The sequence below is a fragment of the Pleurodeles waltl genome, chromosome 4_1 (assembly GCF_031143425.1).
Source record: "Pleurodeles waltl isolate 20211129_DDA chromosome 4_1, aPleWal1.hap1.20221129, whole genome shotgun sequence".
Taxonomy (NCBI): domain Eukaryota; kingdom Metazoa; phylum Chordata; class Amphibia; order Caudata; family Salamandridae; genus Pleurodeles; species Pleurodeles waltl.
The window spans coordinates 586439056-586464333 of NC_090442.1; the positions used below are offsets into that span (position 1 = coordinate 586439056).

At 46.3% G+C, this 25278-nt stretch overlaps 1 protein-coding gene across 1 annotated transcript in view; it reads right to left on the bottom strand.

The window, feature by feature from the left end:
- The window catches only part of EEA1 (early endosome antigen 1), a 497109-nt gene that overhangs the window by 234992 nt on the left and 236839 nt on the right, over positions 1-25278 (bottom strand). The gene's annotated exons all lie outside the window — the stretch shown is intronic.

Genomic DNA, 25278 nt, shown 5'->3' on the forward strand with positions numbered 1-25278 from the left:
TGACAGATCTAGTAGTGTTGTATACCACGGTTGACGTGCCCAAGTTGGTGCTAATAGTATTAGTTTGAGTTTGTTTTGACTCAATTTGTTTACTAGATACAGAAGAAGTGGGAGAGGGGGAAAAGCGTAAGCAAATATCCCTGACCAACTTATCCATAACGCATTTCCCTTGGAGTGAGGGTGTGGGTACCTGGATGCAAAGTTTTGGCATTTTGCGTTTTCTTTTGATGCGAATAGGTCTATTTGCGGTGTTCCCCAGTTTTGGAAGTAGGTTTGTAGTATCTCGGGATGAATTTCCCATTCATTGATCTGTTGGTGATCTCAACTGAGATTGTCGGCTAACTGGTTCTGAATTCCTGGTATGTATTGTGCTATTAGGCGAATGTGATTGCGCATCGCCCAATGCCAAATCTTTTGTGCTAAGAGACACAACTGTGATGAGTGTGTCCCTCCCTGTTTGTTCAGGTAATACATTGTTGTCATGTTGTCTGTTTTGACAAGAATGTGTTTGTGGGCTATTAGAGGTTGAAATGCTTTCAATGCTAGAAACACTGCTAGCAGTTCTAGTTGATTTATATGAAGTTGTTTTTGCGGAGTGTCCCATTGTCCATGGATGCTGTGTTGGTTGAGGTGTGCTCCCCACCCTACCATGGATGCATCTGTTGTGATCACGTATTGAGGCACTGGGTCTTGGAAGGGCCGCCCTTGGTTTAAGTTGATATGATTCCACCATTGAAGCGAGGTGTGTGTTTGGCGGTCTATCAACACTAGATCCTGACGTTGACCCTGTGCTTGTGTCCATTGTGTCGCTAGGCACTGTTGTAAGGGCCGCATGTGTAATCCTGCGTTTGGGACAATGGCTATGCATGAAGACATCATGCCTAGAAGTTTCATCACTAATTTTATTTGATATTGTTGGTTTGGGTGCATGCTTTGTATTACATTTTGGAATGCTTGTACCCTTTGTGAACTTGGAGTGGCAATCCCTTTTTTTGTGTTGATTGTAGCTCCTAAGTATTGTTGCATTTGACACGGTTGTAAGTGTGATTTTAGGTAGTTTATTGAGAACCCTAGTTTGTGAAGGGTTTCTATAATGTATTTTGTGTGTTGAAGACACTTTTTTTGAGTGTTGGTTTTTATTAACCAATCGTCTAGCTACGGGAATACGTGTATGTGCTGTCTTCTGATATGGGCTGCTACTACTGCAAGGCATTTTGTAAATACCCTTGGTGCTGTTGTTATCCCAAATGGTAACACTTTGAATTGGTAATGTACTCCGTGGATTACAAACCTTAAGTATTTCCTGTGTGAAGGATGTATGGGTATATGGAAGTACGCATCCTTGAGATCTAATGTTGACATGTAGTCTTGTTGTTTGAGCAAGGGGATTACGTCTTGAAGTGTCACCATGTGAAAGTGATCCGATTTGATGAAAAGATTTAGTGTTCTGAGATCTGAGATGGGTCTGAGTTTTGTCCTTTTTGGGTATTAGAAAATACAGGGAATAAACACCTGTTCCTTTCTGATGGTTGGGTACCAGTTCTATTGCGTCTTTTTGCAACAACGCTTGGACTTCTAGTTGTAATAGATCCAGTGCTGTTTGGACATGTTGTGTGTTCTTGGAGGCACATTTGGTGGTAATTGTAGGAATTCTATGCAATAACCATGTTGGATAATGGCTAGGACCCACAAGTCTGTTGTTATTTCCTCCCAGTTTTGGTAAAAATCTGTGAGTCTCCCCCCCACTGGTGTTATGTGTTGGGGATTTGTGACACTGAAGTCACTGTTTATTTTGAGGGGTCTTTGGGCTTTGGAACTTTCCTCTAGTTTTAGGGAACTGTCCACCTCTGTATTGTCCCCGAAAGCCTCCTCTTTGATACTGGCCCTGGTATGTGGGTCTGGTTTGTGAGGTTGAGGGTTCTGTGCTTTGGGCCCGAAACCCCCCTCTAAATTGTGTCTTCCTAAATGTGCCTCGGCTCTGTGGGGAGTAGAGCGCGCCCATGGCCTTTGCCGTATCAGTGTCCTTCTTCAGCTTCTCTATAGCTGTGTCCACATCCGGCCCAAACAACTGCTGTCCATTAAAAGGCATATTAAGCACAGCCTGTTGGATCTCAGGCTTAAACCTGGAGGTGCGTAGCCATGCGTGTCTCCGAATAGTGACCGCTGTATTCACAGTTCTTGCGGCTGTGTCCGCTGCATCCATTGCCGATCGTATCTGGTTGTTTGAGATACTTTGGCCCTCTTCCACCACTTGTTGTGCACGCTTTTGGAACTCCTTGGGCAGATGTTCTATAAAGTGCTGCATTTCATCCCAATGAGCTCTGTCATATCTTGACAATAAAGCCTGGGAATTGGCAATGCGCCATTGATTGACCGCTTGGGCTGCAACTCTTTTCCCCGCTGCATCAAACCTTCGACTTTCTTTGTCGGGTGGTGGTGCATCTCCAGAGGTGTGTGAATTAGCCCTTTTACGTGCTGCGCCTATTACTACTGAGTCAGGTGTCAGTTGTAGTGTGATGTATACAGGGTCTGTAGGGGGAGGCTTGTACTTTTTCTCCAGCCTAGGTGTGATGGCTCTGCCTTTGGTGGGTTCTTGAAATACTTGTTTCGGGTGTTTCAACATCCCTGGTAACATTGGGAGACTTTGGTACTGACTGTGTGTCGACGACAAAGTATTAAATAAAAAGTCATCCTCAATGGGTTCTGCATGCAGTGCCATATTGTGAAAAGCCGCTGCTCTGGACACCACTTGCGTGCAGGCAGTACTGTCTTCAGGTGGTGATGGTCTTGCTGGGTAGCAGTCTGGACTATTATCTGATACTGGCGCATCATATAGATCCCATGCATCTGGGTCATCCTGGCTGATCCCTGTGTGCGTTGGTGATTGCATCATATGGGGATCGCAATTGGTGACAGTTGCGGTGAGTGGTGTGGTGATGATGTGGCGAAGAGTGAGGTGGAGTTACTGCTTTTGCCACTTTTGCTTGTGGTTGTTTTTCTTTGTCTTGGAAAGCAAGTTTCCTTTTCGTCCTTATAGGAGGGAGAGTTCTTATTTTCCCTGTTTCCTTTTGAATATGGAGCCTTCTTTGTGTATAATCTGGCTCCCCTGCTTCTAGCTCTTGTCCAAATTTATGGCCTTGTAGTTGTTCTGAAAGGCCTTGTTCTTCGGAGTAGGAGCTTGTTTTCGGCTCCGAAGCTGGGTGTTTCGGTACCGAAACTTTTTCTACAGTCTTTTTCGGCTCCGAAGCCACTTTTTTTAAGGTTTTGGCGTGCCGATCTCTCGGTGCCGACTTATCTCGGAGCCGGTATCTCGGTGTCGAGTCTGGTCTGAGCCAGGTTCTCGGTGTCGAGTATGCTCTGTGCCGGGATCTCGACCGGAGTCGGATGACTTTGACACGTGTGTGCCCTTTTTCGGTGCCGATGGATGGTCACCGATTTTACGGGTTAAGCCATGGCCTGCTGGCGGTGGCGTCCCCTGGGCCTTCATGATTTTGGCGTGAGTTTTGGCCGAGGCTGGTTTACTCACGGTTTTCGGCACCTGCTCTGTTTCGGGCTCGTCCGAGTCAGCGATGGAGAACGTCTCCTCTTCCTCGACGTCATGGTGTCCTGACGGCGCCGATGCCATTTGAAGCCTTCGTGCTCTCCGGTCCCGTAGCGTTTTCTTCGACCGAAACGCCAGACAGGCCTCGAAGGTATCCTCTTTGTGTTCGGGGGACGAACACAAATTACAGACCAGATGTTGATCTGTGTAAGGATACTTGTTGTGGCATTCGGGGCAGAAGCGGAATGGGGTCCGTTCCATTAGACTTGAAGATGCACGCGGTCGGGCCGACCAGGCCCCGCCGAGGAATAGAAGCCCCGAAGGGCTACCGGAGCTCTGCTTGATTTGGTGTCGATCTGCGTTAACTAACCCGATACCGAACGCCAACAATACCGTCAAATTTTCTGAGATTTAACTAACTTTCCGAACCGAAACACGGAGCGAAGAGGAACACGTCCGAACCCGATGGCGGAAAGAAAACAATCTGAGATGGAGTCGACGCCCATGCGCAATGGAGACGAAATGGGAGGAGTCCCTCAATCTCGTGACTCGAAAAGACTTCTTCGAAGAAAAACAACTTGTAACACTCCGAGCCCAACACTAGATGGCGGGATATGCACAGCATGTATATCTGCAGCTACACATGCCATCGAACATATATATATATATATATATATATAATAATAATATAGAAAATGTCACTTACCCAGTGTACATCTGTTCGTGGCATTAGTCGCTGCAGATTCACATGCTGTGCACAGTCCGCCATCTGGTGTTGGGCTCGGAGTGTTACAAGTTGTTTTTCTTCGAAGAAGTCTTTTCGAGTCACGAGACCGAGGGACTCCTCCCATTTCGAGTCCATTGCGCATGGGCGTCGACTCCATCTTAGATTGTTTTGCCCGCATTGGGTGAGGTAGGATTGTGTATGCTAGTAATAGTGCCCATGCAATGGAGTGAATGCGTATGTACATAATAAAGTTTTAAGTAATATATTTACAAATGTACAAATGTTTAAGATCTACTTCTAAACGGCTACAGGCTTCCGGGGAGGCGGGTGGGCGCATGTGAATCTGCAGCGACTAATGCCACGAACATATGTACACTGGGTAAGTGACATTTTCTGTTCGATGGCATGTGTAGCTGCAGATACACATGCTGTGCATAGACTAGTAAGCAGTTATCTCCCCCAAAAGCGGTGGTTCAGCCTGTAGGAGTTGAAGTAGTTTGAAATAATGTTCTTAATACAGCTTGACCTACTGTTGCTTGTTGTGCAGTTAGCACATCTACACAGTAGTGCTTGGTAAATGTATGAGGCGTAGACCATGTTGCTGCCTTACATATTTCGTTCATTGGAATATTTCCTAGAAAGGCCATGGTAGCACCTTTCTTTCTGGTTGAGTGTGCCTTTGGTGTAATAGGCAGTTCTCTTTTAGCTTTAAGATAGCAGGTTTGAATGCACTTAACTATCCATCTAGCAATGCCTTGTTTTGAAATTGGATTTCTTGTATGAGGTTTTTGAAAGGCGATAAATAATTGTTTTGTCTTTCGAATTAGTTTTGTTCTGTCAATGTAGTACATTAGTGCTCTTTTGATGTCTAATGTATGTAGTGCTCTTTCGGCTACCGAATCTGGGTGTGGGAAGAACACTGGTAATTCTACCGTTTGATTTAGGTGGAACGGTGAGATTACTTTTGGTAAAAATTTAAGATTGGTCCGTAGAACAACTTTATTTTTGTGTATTTGAATAAATGGTTCTTGTATGGTAAATGCTTGAATCTCACTCACTCTTCTTAGAGATGTGATGGCAATTAAAAATGCAACTTTCCACGTTAAGTATTGCATTTCACAAGAGTGCATGGGCTCAAAAGGTGGACCCATGAGTCGTGTTAGGACAATGTTGAGGTTCCATGAAGGAACTGGTGGTGTTCTTGGTGGTATAATTCTCTTTAGGCCTTCCATAAACGCCTTTATGACTGGTATCCTAAACAATGAAATTGAGTGCGTAATTTGTAGGTAAGCAGAAATTGCCGTAAGATGTATTTTAATGGAAGAGAAAGCTAGGTTAGATTTTTGCAAATGTAGTAAGTATCCTACTATTTCTTTTGCAGATGCGTGTAAAGGTTGAATTTGATTATTATGGCAGTAATAAACAAATCTTTTCCACTTATTTGCATAGCAGTGTCTAGTGGTAGGTTTTCTAGCTTGTTTTATGACCTCCATACATTCCTGTGTGAGGTGTAAGTGCCCGAATTCTAGGATTTCAGGAGCCAAATTGCTAGATTCAACGATGCTGGATTTGGATGTCGGATCTGTTGTTTGTGTTGTGTTAACAGATCTGGTCTGTTGGGTAGTTTGACATGAGGTACTACTGAAAGGTCTAGTAGTGTTGTGTACCAAGGTTGCCTTGCCCATGTTGGTGCTATTAGTATGAGTTTGAGTTTGTTTTGACTCAACCTGTTTACTAGATATGGAAGGAGAGGGAGAGGGGGAAAAGCGTACGCAAATATCCCTGACCAGTTCATCCATAGAGCATTGCCTTGGGATTGATCTTGTGGGTACCTGGATGCGAAGTTTTGGCATTTTGAGTTTTCATTTGTTGCAAATAGATCTATTTGAGGTGTTCCCCAAATTTGAAAGTAATTGTTTAGTATTTGGGGGTGAATTTCCCATTCGTGGGTTTGTTGGTGATCTCGAGAGAGATTGTCTGCCAACTGGTTCTGAATCCCTGGAATAAATTGTGCTATTAGGCGAATGTGGTTGTGAATCGCCCAATGCCATATTTTTTGTGTTAGGAGGCACAACTGTGGAGTGTGTCCCTCCTTGTTTGTTTAGATAATACATTGTTGTCATGTTGTCTGTTTTGACAAGAATGTATTTTTCGGTTATTATGGGTTGAAATGCTTTCAGCGCTAGAAATACTGCTAACAGTTCTAAGTGATTTATGTGAAACTGCCTCTGATGTATGTCCCATTGTCCTTGGATGCTGTGTTGATTGAGGTGTGCTCCCCACCCTGTCATGGAAGCATCCGTCGTTATGACGTTTTGTGGCACTGGGTCTTGGAAAGGCCGCCCTCTGTTTAAATTTGTACTGTTCCACCATAGAAGCGAGATGTATGTTTGGCGGTCTATCAACACCAGATCTAGAAGTTGACCCTGTGCTTGTGACCATTGTGATGCTAGGCACTGTTGTAAGGGCCGCATGTGCAATCTTGTGTTTGGGACAATGGCTATGCATGAAGACATCATGCCTAGGAGTTTCATTACCATTTTGACTTGTATCTTTTGTGTTGGATACATGGCCTGTATTACCTTGTGAAATGTTTGAACCCTTTGTGGACTTGGAGTGGCAATCCCTTTTGCTGTGTTGATTGTCGCTCCTAAGTATTGCTGTGTTTGACACAGCAAAAGGTGTGACTTCGCGTAGTTGATCGAGAAACCTAGCCTGTGAAGGGTCTGTATGACGTAGTTTGTGTGCTTTGAACATTGTCTTAGCGTGTTGGTTTTGATTAACCAGTCGTCTAAGTACGGGAACACATGTATTTGCTGCCTTCTGATATGTGCAGCTACTACTGCCAGGCATTTTGTAAAAACTCTTGGCGCAGTTGTTATTCCGAATGGCAACACTTTGAATTGGTAATGTATTCCTTGGAATACAAACCTTAGGTATTTCCTGTGTGAAGGATGTATTGGTATATGGAAATACGCATCTTTTAGATCTAATGTTGTCATGTAGTCTTGCTGTTTGAGCAGTGGGATTACGTCTTGTAACGTGACCATGTGAAAGTGGTCTGATTTGATTTAGGTATTTAGTGTTCTGAGATCTAGTATTGGTCTCAGAGTTTTGTCCTTTTGGGTATTAGAAAGTACAGTGAGTAAACTCCTGTGTTTTTCTGTTGAATTGGTACTGATTCTATTGCGTCCTTTTGTAGCAATGCTTGAATTTCTAGTCCTAGAAGATCTATATGTTGTTTTGACATATTGTGTGTTTTCGGTGGGACGTTTGGAGGGAATTGGCGAAATTCTATGCAATAACCATGCTGGATAATTGCTAAGACCCAAGTGTCTGTTGTTATTTCCTCCCAAAGTTTGTAAAATTGGCTTAGTCTTCCCCCCACAGGTGTTATGTGATGGGGGTGTGTGACTTGTGAGTCACTGCTTATTTTGAGGGGTTTTGGGGCCTTGGAATTTTCCTCTATTTTTTGGGAATTGGCCCCCTCTAAATTGCCCCCGAAAACCTCCCCTTTGATATTGACCCTGGTAGGTAGGCCTTGTTTGTGAGGTTGTGGTTTCTGTGGGTTGACCTCGAAACCCTCCCCTAAAAGGTGTTTTCCGAAATGTGCCTCTGCTCTGCGGGGAGTAGAGTGCGCCCATGGCTTTGGCCGTGTCAGTGTCTTTCTTAAGTTTTTCGATCGCAGTGTCCACCTCCGGCCCAAACAACTGCTGTCCGTTGAATGGCATATTCAGCACAGCTTGCTGTATTTCTGGTTTAAATCCTGATGTACGCAGCCATGCATGTCTCCTTATTGTTACTGCTGTGTTGACAGTTCTAGCAGCTGTGTCTGCAGCATCCATTGCTGACAGTATCTGATTGTTGGAGATACTCTGTCCTTCTTCTACTACCTGCTGCGCTCTCTTTTGGAACTCTTTGGGCAAATAAAGTGTTGCATTTCGTCCCAATGGGCCCTATCGTATCTGGCCAACAAAGCCTGTGAATTGGCAATACGCCACTGGTTTGCTGCCTGTGCCGCCACCCTCCTGCCTGCTGCGTCGAATTTTCGACTTTCTTTATCTGGAGGTGGTGCATCTCCTGAAGTATGTGAGTTCGCTCTTTTGCGCGCTGCCCCTACTACAACTGAGTCCGGTGTTAGCTGTTGTGTGATGTACACGGGGTCTGTTGGTGGCGGTTTATATTTTTTCTCCACTCTTGGAGTAATAGCCCTTCCTTTTACAGGCTCTTCAAACACTTGTTTGGAGTGTTTTAGCATTCCGGGTAGCATAGGAAGACTTTGATACTGGCTGTGTGTGGACGACAGTGTGTTAAAAAGAAAGTCGTCTTCAATGGGCTCAGCATGCAGGCTGACATTATGAAATGCCGCTGCTCTCGACACCACCTGTGCGTAGGCTGTACTATCTTCTGGTGGCGACGGTCTAGCTGGATAACATTCAGGACTATTATCTGACACTGGTGCGTCATAAAGGTCCCATGCGTCAGGGTCATCTTGACTCATTCCTGTATGCGTTGGGGATTGCATCATTGGTGGAGTGGCTATCGGTGATGGTTGCGGAGAGCATTGTGGAGATGGTGGCGGGGTTACTTGTTTAGCCACCTTTGCCTGTGGCTGCTTGTCCTTTTCTTGGAAGGCAAGTTTGCGTTTCATTTTAATTGGAGGGAGAGTACTGATCTTCCCTGTTTCTTTTTGGATATGGAGCCTTCTTTGTGTATAGTCTGGCTCTATTGTTTCCAATTCCTGTCCAAATCTATTTGTCTTCATTTGTGTGGACAGTCCTTGTTCCTCAGTGTAGGAACTTGTTTTCGGTTCCGAGGCCGGATGTTTCGGTATCGAAATCTTTTCGGCTGCTTTTTTCGGCTCCGACGAAACCTTTTTTACTTTCGGCGTCGTGGTCTCTCGGTGCCGACCCACTTTGGTGCCGCTATCTCGGTGCCGAACCTGCTCGGAGCCACTATCTCGGGCCAGAGATTGCTGTGTGGCGGTATCTCGACCGGAGTCGGATGACTTCGCCACCAGCGTGCCCTTTTTCGGTGCCGACGATCGGTCACCTATTTTTCGGGTTAAGCCATGGCCTGTTGGCGGTGGCGTCCCCTGGGCTTTAGTGGTTTTTTTGTGAGTCTTGTGTTTAGACGTCTTACTCACGGTTTTCGGCGTTTCTTCGGGATCGATCTCATCCGAGTCAGATTCCTGGATGGAGAATGTTTCTTCCTCCTCCTCGAAACGCTCTTGTCCTGTCGGCAACGACGCCATTTGCAGTCTCCTAGTGTCTTCCTGGACCGAAACGCTCAACAGGCTTCACAAGTATCTTCCTTGTGTTCCGGCGACAAACACAAGTTACAGACCAGTTGCTGATCTGTATATGGATACTTGTTATGGCATTTTGGGCAGAAGCGGAATGGGGTCCGTTCCATCAGCCTTAAAGAGACACGTGGCCGGGCCGACCAGGCCCGACGGGGGATCGAAAGAACCCCGAAGGGCCACCGGAGCTCTTCAAAAGTCGGTGTCGATCTGTTGTAACTAACCCGATACCGAACGCAAACAATACCGATGATTTTTCCGAGATTCTAACTAACTTTCCGACCCGAAACACAGAGCGAAAAGGAACACGTCCGAACCCGATGGCGGAAAAAAAACAATCTAAGATGGAGTCGACGCCCATGCGCAATGGAGCCGAAATGGGAGGAGTCCCTCGGTCTCGTGACTCGAAAAGACTTCTTCGAAGAAAAACAACTTGTAACACTCCGAGCCCAACACCAGATGGCGGGATGTGCACAGCATGTGTATCTGCAGCTACACATGCCATCGAACATATATATATATATATATATATAAATACATACACACACTAGTTATGTTTTAACTGCGCAGAGAATGGGGTCACACACTTGTAATTGTCTCCAAAAAGTGACCCCGGCAGAGCCAATGGAAATCAGTTACTCCAAGGGACGGCTCTTCACGGCGGAGGACAGCACAAGCAAGTATCAATGGGTATTGGAGGTAAACGGAATACTAACACCCGTTTTAGTTGACTCTGTATGTAGACACTCAGTGATTACCACAGAGAGGGTGGTACCTGAACAGTGGAGGAAGGACAAGTCAGTAGTTAATACCTGTGTTCATGGGGACAGCAAACCATATCCAGTGGCCACCATGACAATTAATTGGAAAGGGTACACTGAGTACTTAAAAGTAGAAGCCAAACCCCACACGACTGAGGAGATCATTATTGGGACTTATTATATAGACTTTCCTAGGCTACTTATTTCCACCAAAGAACAAGATGGTGAGTTGGCATGGTAGAGGGAGGCTGCTTTCAGGGAAGTAGAGTTCCCAAGTTGCAACAGTCCTAAGAAATTAACACATGAGTAACATGTACAGAATACCCTACAGGTATTAGCTGGCCAATCTTTGCTCTGTTTCTTCCTCCACTCCAGATCCTGACAAAAACACCCATAGTTTCAGAGCAGCCCAGAAGGAAGATCCAACCCTTAGGAACGCGTGGGCACAAGCTGTGGCAGACACCCATGAACAGGTAGGCCCTCACTTTTTTATTACAAAAATGCTGCTATATAGAAAGGTAAAAAAGGAGACACAGTAGTGAGCCAGTTACTAGTAACACAGACCTCCCCAAAACAAGTATTATGCCTTGTCCATAGCCAGATTAGGGGAGGGTACTATAGTCAGGAAAAAACAGAAAAATAGCTGCTTAGACAGTTTTATTGGCCAGGTGTCTTCTCTGACATACGGAAGGTTTGTGCTGCATGTGAAATCTATCAAACCACCAATCCACTACGTGTCCAAATAGCTCCCTTACGTCCCCTACCGGTCATAGAGGTCCCATTTACACAAGTTAGAATGATCTAGTTGGCCCCTAAGTGGTTTCCGTAAGGAGATATCAGTACATACTCGTCCTTGTTGATTATGCAACGAGGTGCCCTGAGGCTTTCCCTCTCTCAAGTATGACCACAATCACAGGGGCTCACGCCATGATCAATCTTTGCTCTATGGTAGGGTTCCTTAAAGAACTGTTTACTGACCAGGGTACACCTTTCTTGTAAAAACTAATGGATCAAATCTCTACCAATTTGGGAATATCCCAGATGCGGAAATCACTTTATAAGCCCCAGACTGATGGTCTGGTGGAGCAATTTAACTGAACCATAAAGACCCTTTTTTTAAAAAAATGGTGTCTGAAATACAACCCTTACTTCTGTATGCAATACACACACATGTTCAGTGTTCTACTGGGTATTGTCCTTTTGAACTGGTCTTCAGGAGACATCCATGCACTCTTTTAGATAGGGCAGCAGAACACTGGGAGGAAGAGGATAATGAGGGAGCGGGACTACTGGAGTAAGCCTCCACTCTTAAGAGAATACATGGACTGTGGCAAGAGGTATGGAACAACCTGGAGAAAGCACAGGACAAACAGTAAATCAAGTGAGTTACAGGTGAGTGAAAAAGCTTTAGTATTGTAACTCTCTTCAGATAACAAACGCTTTGTCCTCTGGCAGGGGCCCTATACATTACGGGCCAAAACTACCCTGGCGACATAACAAGTAGCTATACCACATCGTCACAAGCGTGAACAAATATACCATATTAACCTCCAAAAACAATGGGACACACTGGATGTGGCAGGAAGGGACGACTCCACTACCTTGTTTGTAACTGATTCACAACCACTTAAAATCACATTCTCACTACTTCTTGTAAGTCCTGAACAAAAGGCTGTTCTAGTAGGCTAGTGTAGGAAAGTATCCTCTTTATGGCATGGTTACCCCCACTTTTTGCCTGCTGTCAGTATGTTTTGACTGTTTTCACTGAAATCCTGCTAACCAGGACCCCCGTGATTGTGCTCTCTCCATCTAAATTTGGCAGGACTTTGCACACCCTACAATTGACATGCTGGTGCCCCCATGTAAGTCCCTAGTATATGATACCTAGGTACCCAGGCCACTGGGGCACCAGGGGTTCCCCATGGGCTGCAGCATGTATTGCGCCACCCAGGGGAGGCCATGCAAAACGTGCCTGCCATTATTTTTTCATTATGACTTAATGTACATCCTTACATGCATGGAGTCTTACGTATTGATTTCCCTTTCACTTTTACCTTATCAGTGCATCAGGAGCCTCTACCAGCCCCTATGCTCTTCTGCATTTCGTTCTACCCTGTTTTGACATGTTAAGAGGCCTTGTAACTGTTCTCTGCGATAGAAGTTGTTTGTTTTTGATAACTCACTTTGCCTGTTATGGTCTTTTGATTACGCTACGCAAACAGACTCCTTATTGAACTAATGTACCATTTAAGGGTCTTTGTTCTTTGTGTATATATTTAGACCATAGTGGCTTTTCAAAGCCTGAAATTTCCCCGATGAGGCCCTACCTTTAATATTTGGAGGGTAAGCATTGTGGTGTCTTTACTAAAATGGTTCTTTTACTTCACTAATATTGCACTTCCGTCACATGGCACCTTCTGGTATTCCTCACAGATTTATGGGGTAATATCTCTGGATATTGTGAACACTCCACCTCTGACTATTTTGAGATGTTTTGACTTTGGTTTCTTTCTTCCCTGTTTTTACTAGGTTTTTGGATTTCCGTATTGTGAAAGTCCGAATTGCTTAAAGGATTAGGTATGTACTGTGGTCCTGAAGAATCGCATTAAGATCATTTATTGACTAAAAAAAAGGTGAGAAACATGTTGACCTATGATATTGAGTAACACAGGGGATCCTGTGTTCACTCCCTTTTTTTACTACTCTCGATTATGAGACGTAGTAACTATACTACTTTATTTTTATATGGGGAGTGTAGACATTAATCTACCATATCCCTGTGTATTGTTTTTAATCATGTCAGAGGTTTCAGCATTAGAATAAATTTGTAGGTCTGTTACCTCTAGTCATTTTTAACTATTCTTACACCAATCCTTCACGATTTTTGTGCATCACTTCCAAAAGATCTCGAGCAAAGAGCCCCTGTGTGGGGCCCATCAGGCATTGCAGTGCCGGCCTGACGAGGAGCTTGGCCCTATGATGAAGCATGTCACCAGAAGGTGAGTGAGGGCCCTTGCTTCGACCATTTTTGGTTTCCATTGAATGCAGAACCATTTAGTGTGAAAGAAACCTTCTGTCATTTTTGGAACCGTGTGTACCTTTTTTGATTTATTGATTATCGGGAGCTTTACACACGGGACCAGGAACACTTCCTCCGAATCTCCCACATTTGCCCCTCCTTGTTGTTGTTTTTTGAAGAAGGCCTGCCATTACAGCCTGCATAAAAAGGTGCATGCACACTTTCACTACAGGTCGCTGCACCAGGTTATTGTAAGTCATCCCTATGGTAGGTCCTCCTAGCCCAGAGGGCAGGGTGCAGATACCTGTGTGTGAGGGCATCCCTGCATGAGCAGAGGTGCCCCTACAAACTCCAGCTCCATTACATTGGTCTTTGTAAGTGCGGGAAGCCATTTTACCTGTGTACCGGACATAGGTTACTACCCATGTCCAGCTAAATAATGCTAACTCCAAACCTGGGCATGCTTGGTATCAAACATGTCAGAATCATACTCCAATACTGTTGCCAGTATTGGTTGTATGATTCCATGCACTCTGGGGGCTCCCTAGAGGATACCCTGTATTGTTCCTACCAGTCTTCCAGCGTTTTGCAAGCAGCTCACCCTGCTGCCACCCTCCAGAAGGGGGGTCTACCCTCCTGCTGCTTGACCAGCTCCAGTAGGGGAAGGCAGAACAAAGGATTTCCTGTGGGAAAAGGAGGCAACTCCCTCACTCCATGGTAATAGATGTGACCTGGCTTGGGAGGAGTACCCTCACCAAGCCACCGGTATGCTTTGAAGGGCACAATTGGTGCCCACCTTGCATTATCAGGTTTTTACCAGTCCAGGGACCCCTAGTCCCTGCTCTGGTGCAAATCTGAACAAAGGAAAAGGGAGTGACCACTCCCCTGTCCATCGCCACACCACGGGTGGTGCCCAGAGGCTCTCCAGGTGGCAACGTGTTTCTGCCATCTTGAATCCAAGGTGGGCAGAGGCCTCTCGGAGCATCTGAGTGGCCAGGTCAGGCAGGTGTCGACACAGCCCCCACCTGATAGGTGGTCTCCCTGCTAGGTGACCAATCACCCTTCCTGGGCTATTTAGTGTCTCCCTCTTGCGGGGGTCCTCTGATTCGAGATGAAAGATTCCACCAGGACTCCTCTGCATGGTTTACTTCATCTTCTAGCCACTGAAACCGCAACTGGACTCTTCAGGAATCAACAATCTGCATCTTCAGGGATGACTTATCTCTGCAACACTGTTTCTTGGTCTCCTTCCAGCAACTGCAACACTTCCCTGGCTGTGCATCCTCTGAAGGTGGCAAGCCTTCAATCTGCACAAGAAGCAAGAAGGAATCTCCCTTGCAGTGAAGGCGTCACTCCCCTGAATCAGCAGGCACCAACAAGCAAGGTGACCAGCTCTGTGGATCTGCTTTCCTCCAGAACTATGTGGATCCTGCATCAGAGGTGGTGGTCTGGAGTGGTCCCCCTTGGTCCTCTCTCTACCAGCTGTCCAACTTGGGAGACGGTAAGCCCTTGCCTCTCCTTGCAGGATAGTACGCCTGTGCACCGCGACTCTCGGAGCTACCAAGGCTTGTTTGCTCCTCCTCCAAAGGACCTTCAGGATCCATGTAGCCCCGGCCTCCAGCATTTCTTTCTGCAATGCAAAGTCTCCCGTCTGCTGCTCCAGCCACGTGGGACACACCTCCAGGTGTGCCGAGTGGGCCTCACGCCGACTCTTGTGCTTGCAGCCAGTGGGTTGCCTGTGTGGGCTGCCTCCTCATCTGGCGACTCTCCCAGCTGCTGAGGGCCCCCCTGGAGTCCAATTCTTGGGTTCGTGTCCCATGGACCTTGCTGGTCCTCTTCAGCCTTGCAACCCTTCTTCTCAGTCTCTTGCATTTGCCAAGTCTTCTTGGTGGGTTTCCAGCACCACTGACCAACTGCATCATGACCGCTGACGTGGGACATCACTTGCATCACTTCTGGAACTCCTCCTCTTCTCCTGTGCTGTACTGCTGACCTTCATCGTCCACCATCGACCTGTGCATCCACAGAAAGGTGGTTAGTGGCTCCTGCCACAATCGGACACTCCATCACGAACTGGACTTGGTCCCCTTCCTTTGCAGGTCCTCTCCTGTCAGGATCTACCTTTGGGTTCTTCCAGCCTTGTCTGGGTCTTGCATAATCCTCTTCCAAAGTCCTCCTGTTGGTTCTGAGGAAAACCAGGTACTTACCTCTGCTTTCCTGGTCGTTGGGGGTCACTCTGGTACTTACCGCTTGGGGTTCCTAGTTCTTCTCACTCCCCTCTACTAATTACACTTCCTTGGTCGGGGACTGCCTTTCACATTCCACTTTTTGTTAGTATATGGTTTGCAGACCCCCCACCCCATACTGTTTACTATTGGTTTTACCAATGCCTATTGCTTTCTATGCTATTTTCTGATTGCTAATGTGTATATAATAGTGTGTTTACTAACCTATAGTTGGTTTATTGCCTATCCAGTATTTTAGCATGTGTGTTACTATAATAAAGTACCTTTATTTATTTTTAACACTGTGTAGTTCTTTCATGTGTATAAGTGCAGTGTGACTATACTGATATTGCATAAGTATTGCATGTCTCCTAGATAAGACTTGGCTGTTCATCCATAGCTACCTCTAGAGAGCCCTGTTCTCCTAGACACTGCCTACACTTCACTAATAGGGGATATCTGGAATAAGGTGATAACACCGTAGGTGTTCACCGCACACCAGGCCAGGTTCCAACAGCGAGTCTTTGTCAAAACCAGGGCAGTGCGCGCTCTATTGGCGACCAGAATGCAAAAACCCAGCACTCTCAAAACAACGTAATTTATGCATTGTGCTGATATGTTGTTGTTTAACCTTTTGCATTGCAGAGTTTAATCCTGAAGACTTATTTTTAATGTGTTTACAAATACTGTTCATTTGCAATGTATTGCTGCAGGCTTTCAGAGTGTGTTAGGGTGTGGTCCCTTTCCAGGGCCTTCCAGAGACTTTCCCTGCAGCATGCCTGGGTGTGGCTGTGGGCTGGGCCAAGACTCTATAAAAGGGAGCCAGCCCAGCTCCAAGTGCTCACTATTCAGAGGTCCCGCTGCAGAGCAGCAGCTGCTCCCTGAGCTCCTGTCCCGTGGCCTATATGATCTTTCAGGCCTCTGCCCTTCATTCTTCATTGGTGATCCTTGTTCTGGGTGGTAAGACGGTGGTTGGGCTGATCTCCTGACGCCGTTATTGAGAACTTTCATATTCTTGGCCTAATTCTTTAATGATTAACAGATTACTTTGCACGCTACCATTTCTTGACATTTACATTGTGGCTTACGAATCGGCAAGACGCGCGATTCGTTTCATGCTGATTTAATCTTGTTATTCATTGCGCGCTACCATTTCTTGACATTTATATGGTGGCTTACGAATCGGCAAGACGCGTGATTCGTTTCATGCTGATTTGACTTTGTTATTCATTGCGCGCTACCATTTCTTGACATTTGCATGGTGGCTTGCGAATCGGCAAGACGCGCGATTCGTTTCATGCTGATTTGATCTTGTTATTCATTGCGCGCTACCATTTCTTGACATTTGTATGGTGGCTTGCGAATCGGCAAGACGTGCGATTTGTTTCATGATGATTTGACTGTTATTCATTGCGCGCTACCATTTCTTGACATTTACATGTTGGCTTAAGAATCGGCAAAAGACGCGCAATTAGTTTCATGGTGCTTTAATCTTATTATTCATTGCGCGCTGTTATTTCTTGGCATTTACATCGTGGCTTACGAATCGGCAAGACGCGCGATTCGTTTAATGGTGATTTAACCTTGATATTCATTGCGTGCTACCATTTCTTGACATTTTACATGATGGCACTCGAATCGGCAAGACGCACGATTCTCTCTTCGAGCTTAATTCATGTTGTTCATTGTATGCCATTATTCTAAGACATTTATTAGGTAATATTCGAGTTGACAAGTTGTGTGATTTGTTTCCTGAATCCATATTGTGTTATTCATGGTGCACAATCCTTTTATGGTGTTTACTATATATATGAAAATCTGCAATGTGCGCAATTTGTGTTGAAACATTTCAAGAGAACACAGAAGACCAGAGTTTCTAGATGCAATATTGCATGATCATAGTATGCATTGTCAAAAAAGGATTCATATGACTGGTTTAGAATTTATTCAGAATGTTTTCCTAATTCTCATGTAAAGGAAAGTACTTGAATTTGAAAGTTTCATTTAATCCATCTTGATTCCCTTACAGGTATCCCACCATCTTGAAACTTAGTCATTTTAAGCCTAATTCTTAGGTTGTTCATGTTTTCAGAATGACTAGGCTTAGAGTCATAGTCTAGTATTGATTTCATGAGATGTAATTTTCATATTGTGTGTTTTAACCTTTTTCTTACTACAGGTCTCCTTCCCAGCTGTTCCCTTCCTAATCCCCTCTCCCCCTCTTGAACTCTCTTAGCCTCTGTGATTTATCTATCAGAGTCTTGGAGCTGTTCAGTGGTGGACGTGTTGGGAACGTGCGCAGACCCCGAAGATCTGGTGACTCTGACAGTCTTTAGATAAGAGACACATACAGGTGGGAGACATGGTCCAACAATATAAAAAAGTTTTTTCAACCAAACCTGTGAGGACCACCCTAATGCCATATGATACTGTCACAGAAACCAACCAAGTTGTTTGGTTACGTCTCTACCGAATCCCAGAAGCACATAGGAAAACCATTGAGACAAAAGTCAAGAACATGATGCATGAAGGCATAATAGAACCTTCCCATAGTGCATGGAGTTCTCCTGTGGTGTTGGTACCAAAACCAGATAGGTCCCTCTGGTTCCGCATCGACTTCCGTCATTTAAGTGGTAAGTCCAAATTCGATACCCATCTAATGACAAGGGTGGATTAGCTTATTGAAACCTTAGGGTCTGCCTCTTATCTTACCACTCTAGACTTAACAAAAGATTACTGCCAAATTCTTCTGAAAACTACAGCCAAAGAGAAAACAGCCTTTTTTACTCCCTATGGTTTATACCAGTTTAGAGTATTACCTTTTTGGCTGCATGGGGCCCCAGCCACCTTTCAGAGGCTCATGGACATCATTTTCAAGCCATACTGGGGACATGCAGCTGCATATCTGGACGATATAGTGATTTACAGTCAAACCTGGGAGCAACATCTTCACCACCTAAAAGTAATTCTCTAATCCCTTAAGGAGGCCGGACTTACTGACAATACAGATAAGTGTAGGGTAGCCACCACCTCTGTAAGGTATCTAGGGCACCACTTCCAAAATGGCAAAATCCGTCCCGAGGTAGCCAAAGTGCACGACATCTGGCTACCAAGACCTCAAGACAAAAAAGGGGTACCGGCTTTTCTAGGGTTGATAGGGTACTATTCTAGGTTTATTTCCCATTTTGCAGACAGCCCCACTCACTGACTTATTACTCAAGTCCCAACCCAATAAATTCAATGACTGGGCTAATGACCACCAACACAGTTTTGAGGTGCTAAAGGCATCATTGTGCTCTGAACCCGTTCTCAACTGCTCTGAACTTGACCACCTGTTTGTCCTTCAGACCAACGCCTCTGACAGGGGCATTGGGGTGGTCTTCTCCCAACCAGATGAATCAGACTCATCATCTTGTTGTTTTCATCAGCAGGAAGTTACTTCTACATGAACTTCATTATCCTACTATTGAAAAGGAATGTTTGGCAATTAAGTGAGTCATGGAGTGTAGGACAGTGTCCCTTTTGGCATGGTTACTCCCCACTTTTTGCCTGATAATGATGATGACTTGACTGATATTCTGCGGCGTTGGCGTCGCCCCCCACTGACGACGCTAAGGCCGCAGCACGCAACCTCAACTCCTGGATCACGGAATGCGCCAACTCCTAAGCTCCCATCCTATGAACTTCAGTCAAGTGAATCCAAAAAAAGGCCAGCTGGTTCACCACCGAACTCCAAGAATCCAAAAGCAACTGCAGGCAACTAGGGGAGAAATGGAGAAACAGCTAAACCAGCAAAGACCTTGCCTCCTTCAGAGCTGCCACTGCTACACATCACCAACGCAGCATGAACACTAAAAAAGCACACTCCGTGAACGCATCAACACCTCCACGCACAACACGAGAGAGAGAACTCTTCACGGTAATCAACAAATTCACCAATCCTCCCTCCGAAGTCACCAACTTCCCCCGTCGCAAGACCACTGAGACAAATTAGACACTTTCTTCCACCGCCAGATTAAGGACATCTATGACCGCTTTCTCCCACAGAATCCACCCAGCATCAGAACCTACGACTGACCCAGCCCTCCAGAACCCATCCAAACCGTCCACAGCTGCTCCACTCTCACCACAGAAGAGACTGAAATCATCATGAACAGCATTCACTCCGGAGCTCCCACAGACCCCTGTCCTCACCACATCTACAACAGAGGCAGTGCATCCATCGCCCGAACTCCGCAAAACGCTGAACTGCTCTATCAAAACAGCAACCTTTCACGAAAATTGGAAACATGCCGAAGTCCACCCCCTCCTGAAGAAACCCACAGCTGACCCATCAGAGCTCAAGAATTCACGGCCCATCTTGCTGCTACCCTACCCAGCCAAAGTCCTGGAAAAAGCCATAAAGCCACAGCCATGGCAATTCCTCGAGGACAACAACTCTATGGATACCTCTCAGTCTGGCTTCCGCAGCAACCACAGCACGGAGACCGCTCTTCTTGCAGCCAACAATGACATCTGCAAACTCTTCGACTGCGGCCACAGCACTCATGCTCCTTGAACTCTCAGCAGCCTTCGACACGATTTCCCACAGCACCTTGTGCACTAGACTCCATGACGCAGGAATCCGCGGAAAAGCCTTGTAATGGATTGAATCCTTCCTCACCGGAAGAACACAGTCAGGCTTACACCCTTCATAACCAAACCAACATAAGTCAGCTACAGAGTCCCTCAGGGATCCTCCCTGAGCCCAACGCTCTTCCACATCTACATGGACCCGCTTGCAGACATTGTCAGAGACCACGGAATGAACATCGTGTCATATGCCGATGACAGACAACTCATCATATCCCTCACTGAAGACCCACACAAAGCTAAGAGGAACTTTCACACCGGAATGAAAGCCGTCGTCGTCTGGATGAGGGACAGCTGCCTCAAGCTCAACTCAGACAATTCCGAGCTCATCATCTTCGGAAACTCCACTTCAGCCCGGGACGGCTCCTGGTGGCCCACATCGTTCAGCGCACCGCCTACCCCAACTGATCACGCCCACAATCTAGGAATCTGGACAGAAGTAGTATTAGTGGGAAGGTGTAAAGGAGGACTGAGTTCCACTTGAGATGAAAAGTGTTGCCAAGCGAGTGTCACGTTGGAAACTCCAATGCGCAAAACAGCTGATGCTGCATGTTTTTGCTGAAGCTAACAAACCTAACCGAGGCTCTACCAACTGCTGAAAGAGACCTTGCGTCGCCTCCAGATGGAGATGCCATTTGTGATCGACTATGCATCGACCGCTGAGTTTTTCTGCTCTGGTGTTCAGAGAGCCCATTTAGCAACACAAAAGGGTGATTGATGGAGTGCTTAACAATGCAAACACTCTCCCCCAGTCACAGATCTGGGTTTATTCCATTGTTCTTTTGCTCACCAAGCCACCCCAGTTTGGACCAAGCCATATGCAAATCAGTCTTGACTCTGTTCCCCATGGGAACAGTCCAGCCCGAACTGCCAGGTCAGGTCCTCCCTGGACTGCAAACAAGCATCCTGGGACCAGTTTCAGGGTATCACCCTTTATCAGCCAGGCTAGCTTGAATCCAGTGCCACAGTTAGCAAGGGACCCACGTCTGGGCATACCCTTCCCACTTAGGGCAACTTTAGCAACACAAAAGGGTGATGGACGGAGTGCTGAACAATGCAAACACTCACCCCCAGTCACAGATCTGGGTTTAATCCATTGTTCTTTTGCTTACCATGCCACCCCAGTTCAGAGAGTCCACCAGATGCTGAACCACCAGGATGATGCCCTGATGTTCCAGCCACGTCCAGAGGCGAAACGCCTCTTGAGAAAGGGTCCACGACCCCACTCCACCCTGCTTGTTGCAATACCACATGGGTGTAGTGTTGTCTGTGAAAACACCTGCACCACTTTCCCTTTCAGAGAGGGAAGGAATGCTTTCAATGCAAGCCTGATCGCCCAGAGCTCCAAAAGATTGATGTGGAGACCGGATTCCACCAGAGGCCAGACACCAATGATCTCCACCTTTCCCACGTGGCCACCCCATCCCAGGAGTGACACATCGGTCACTACAGTGATATCTGGTTGGGGAGGGATCTGCCGCTGATCCAATCGCGTTTCGAAAGCCACCAATGAAGATGTTTAGTAGTTCCCTCTGTAATCTGGACAATGTCGGAGGGCTTCCCCTGATGCTGCATCCATTGGAACTTCAGGTCCCACCACAGAGCCCCCATATGCCATTTGGTAAGTGATACCAGCAGAATGCAGGAGGCCATGAAGCCCACCAGCCTCAGAGTCATTCTCACCGAAATCTAGGATAGAGGCTGAAACATCAGAATCATAGCCTGAATATCCTAGACTCGCTTTTCGGGAGGTTAGGCCCGAAACTCCACTGTGTCCAGAACAGATCCAATGAAAGGGAGCATCTGAGAAGGAGTCAGGTGTGACGTCTGTATGTTTATAGTAAACCCCAGCAAATGCAGAAGATTCACCGTAGTCTGAAGATGGGAGATGACTGTCTGGGACACGTTAGCCTTCAACAGACAGTCGTCGAGGTAGGGGAAGACTAAAACCTCTAACTTGCACAGATGGGCTGCAACCACTGCTATCACTTTTGTGAACACTTAAGGGACACTGGTAAGGCCGAAGGGGACCACAGTAAATTGAAAGTGCTCGTGACCTACCACCAATCACAAATTGTGCTTGTGGGCAGGCAAGACAGGTATATGGAAGTAAGCGTCCTGCAAGTCCAATGCTACCATCCAATCTCATGGGTCCAAGGCAGACAGGACTTGAGCCAGAGTGAGAATTTTGAACTTCTCCTTCTTGAGGAAGAGATTGAGGGCCCAAAGATCTAGGATATGACGTAGGCCTTTGTCCTTTTTGGGCACCAGAAAGTAGCGAGAATAACAACCACAACCTATTTCTGGCACAGGGACCCTCTCTATGGCTCCCTTGGCCAAGAGAGCTGCAACTTCCGCACCGAGGAGTGCCAGATGATCCTCCAGTAAGTGGCCGTAGGATGGTGGCGTGGCCGTAGGATGGTGGCATGGCTGGGGGGACAGTCTCGAAGGGGAGGGAGTAATCCCTTCGGACAACCTGCAAAACCCACCTGTCTGTCATGATGGATTCACAGGTGAATGCGAATCCTGCCTCCAACTGGTCTGAGATGATGAGACTGACTAGGAATGCTTGGAAGCTGCGGCAAGGGTGGACTAGGTAGACCTCTGGTTCCCTGTCCCACGAGCCTATGGGATTCCACGTCCACGCCACGCACTGGCTGGGTAGCATGTTCGGCTCTGTGGTGGGGAGGGTAAGGATGTGACAGGGAGCCCTTTCCGTTGCCACGAAAGGTGCCAAAAGAGGTCTGTGGAGGGTGAGGTGTAGTCACTAGGCCAAGGGACCGAGCCGTAGCCTGAGACTCCTTGAACCTCTTGAGGGCAGAGTCCACTTTGTCTCCGAAGAGACGGGTGCCGTCGAAGGGCATGTCCATGAGAAACTGTTGGACATCCCCCGAAAAACCAGGCGTCCACAGACCGCAATGCCAGACTGGAGGAAGATCTTCTTCCCAAATTGATCTAGTCTCTTTGATTCCCTATTCAGGGGAGCGGATGGGAATGCGCCAGATGATGAAGAAGACTGGATGACAAGGCTTTCAGGCGTGGGGTGTTGTGACAGGAATTTAGGATCATTCAGGGCAGGCTAATGGTGGAGAGAGATCGTCCTGTTCACGGAGATCCTGTGCTAGGTCTGGACAAAGTACCCAGAAGAACATTGGTGGGGGCTTCATTAAATGGAAGGAGAGGCTCCGAAGTGGAAGCCACACGCTGAAGCACCTCTGTCAGGAGATTAGTCCTGAAAGCTAACAGAGGGAAGCTCAAGGCCCCAGGACCTCAGCCGCCCTACTGAGCACCACTGAGTAAGAGGCTCCCTCTGCCCTAGCCACTGTAGTAGAAGAAAGCATACCAGTATCCATAACACTAGCCTTGCACAATTCCTGTGTCCAGTCCATGTCGGGGTTGTCAAGCTGGTATTCTAAAGAGCCCAGTGTCCCCTACAATCGTTCCTCATATTCGTACCCATAAGACTGAATCCAACCTGGGGTGAGTAGGCCCCGTCGAAAGTTGCCGGGCGTTCGTTCTGCCCAAAGATGAGGCACATGGCCTTATAAAATTCTTTAAGCTGGGCAGAGGTGGCTCCGGCTCCTGGAAACTTGGGGAGATGTGGAGTGGACCCAGAAGAAGGCTCTGCGGACAGAGGCCTTGAGCATCAACGCTCTTTCCGCGTTGCATCGGCCGAGCGACAAGGTGAAGTCAAAGAACGTTTAGCCTTCGACAATTTTGTGTCGCTTAAGTACAACTGAGACATAATCACAGTGACCATGACACATAAAACGGACACTGAGTCGACTGACACTCTGAAGGTGCACAAGGGTACAGCTCGGAGAAAACCCTCCAGGTCCAGTCTGACGCATGGGATGGGGGGAATTTAAGGTAAGGAATCTGCAACTAAAAGTCTCTGTCAGATAAGTTGCATAATAGCCTGTGATGTTGATTGACTTTAGGAGTGAGATTAAGAGGCATGGTAATGCCCTTGTGCCTGGTGTACAGTATATAAGTGGCATGAAGGGGCAAAGTCCACCAGTAAAAATAATTGTGATCACAAGGACTTTTGGTATATGCAGAAAAGCAACACAGACTGAATGCTATCCTCGTTGTTGAAAGCATTGCTTTGCAAACTCAGTTTCTTTAATTGCTGCAAGAGGGTTCTTTATAGGAAAATATTTCAACAATCATGCTATAACTATGCTACGTTTCAACCCCTTTTAGGTGAATGATCAACTTTAGTGATAGATAAATGCTTGCCATCCAAAGGCAATGTGGTAAAAACAGGATCTCACAAAGTAAAGTCATCTTAACACAATACAAGAGGTTCTGGTGATGATTACAGAGGCAACAAATCATTCCCATGATTGCGTGGTTTACCTTATAGAGCCACATAGTTAGAGACCCTTTGCTTAGAGTCTTGTTTCATGTTTGACACTCCAAACACAAACAGACAGTCCCATAAAGTGAGAGGACAGAAAAATAAGAATCCCGAAGCCAGAATAAAGTATATTCCTAATCTTACGGGCCTTCTTTTCCTTTGACAAAAATCGAATGTCCATCACGTACACAGCCCAAGTTACAACTTAAAAAAAAAAAAAAAACTCAAACCCACGTGTGATATATGGTCTAAAGGTACAGCTCAAGTGCCCAGCAGCATTCTGTAGTAACAGAGAAAACCCTCATTAATGTTCAGATAATCCCATCCTTTTATTTACTCTCCTCTTTCAGTGTGCTCAAATAAATCAGAAAATACAACAGTTCATTCAATGTTTATCAAACATGTAGGCAAAGCTTTCCTTAGTAAATTCTTCTAAGGGGGACCTCTTTGTGAATAGAAGATAAAAATGTTAAATAAGGCAAGGACAAACTAGGTGCCAGAGTATATGGTGTTAGATGTGCTGCTGCTGATGTCTAGGCTACGCCATTTTCATTCTTGGCGACAGACAGAAAGCAGATGGTGCTACAGCTGTCAGCGTTTGGTCAAACTGTACCCTTTTTGAGGTACAGCGAACCAAAAAAAGGACGTTTTCAAGTCTAAAGTGTGGGATGGAGTCACAGGACAATGAAGTGAATGTACAACAGTGCC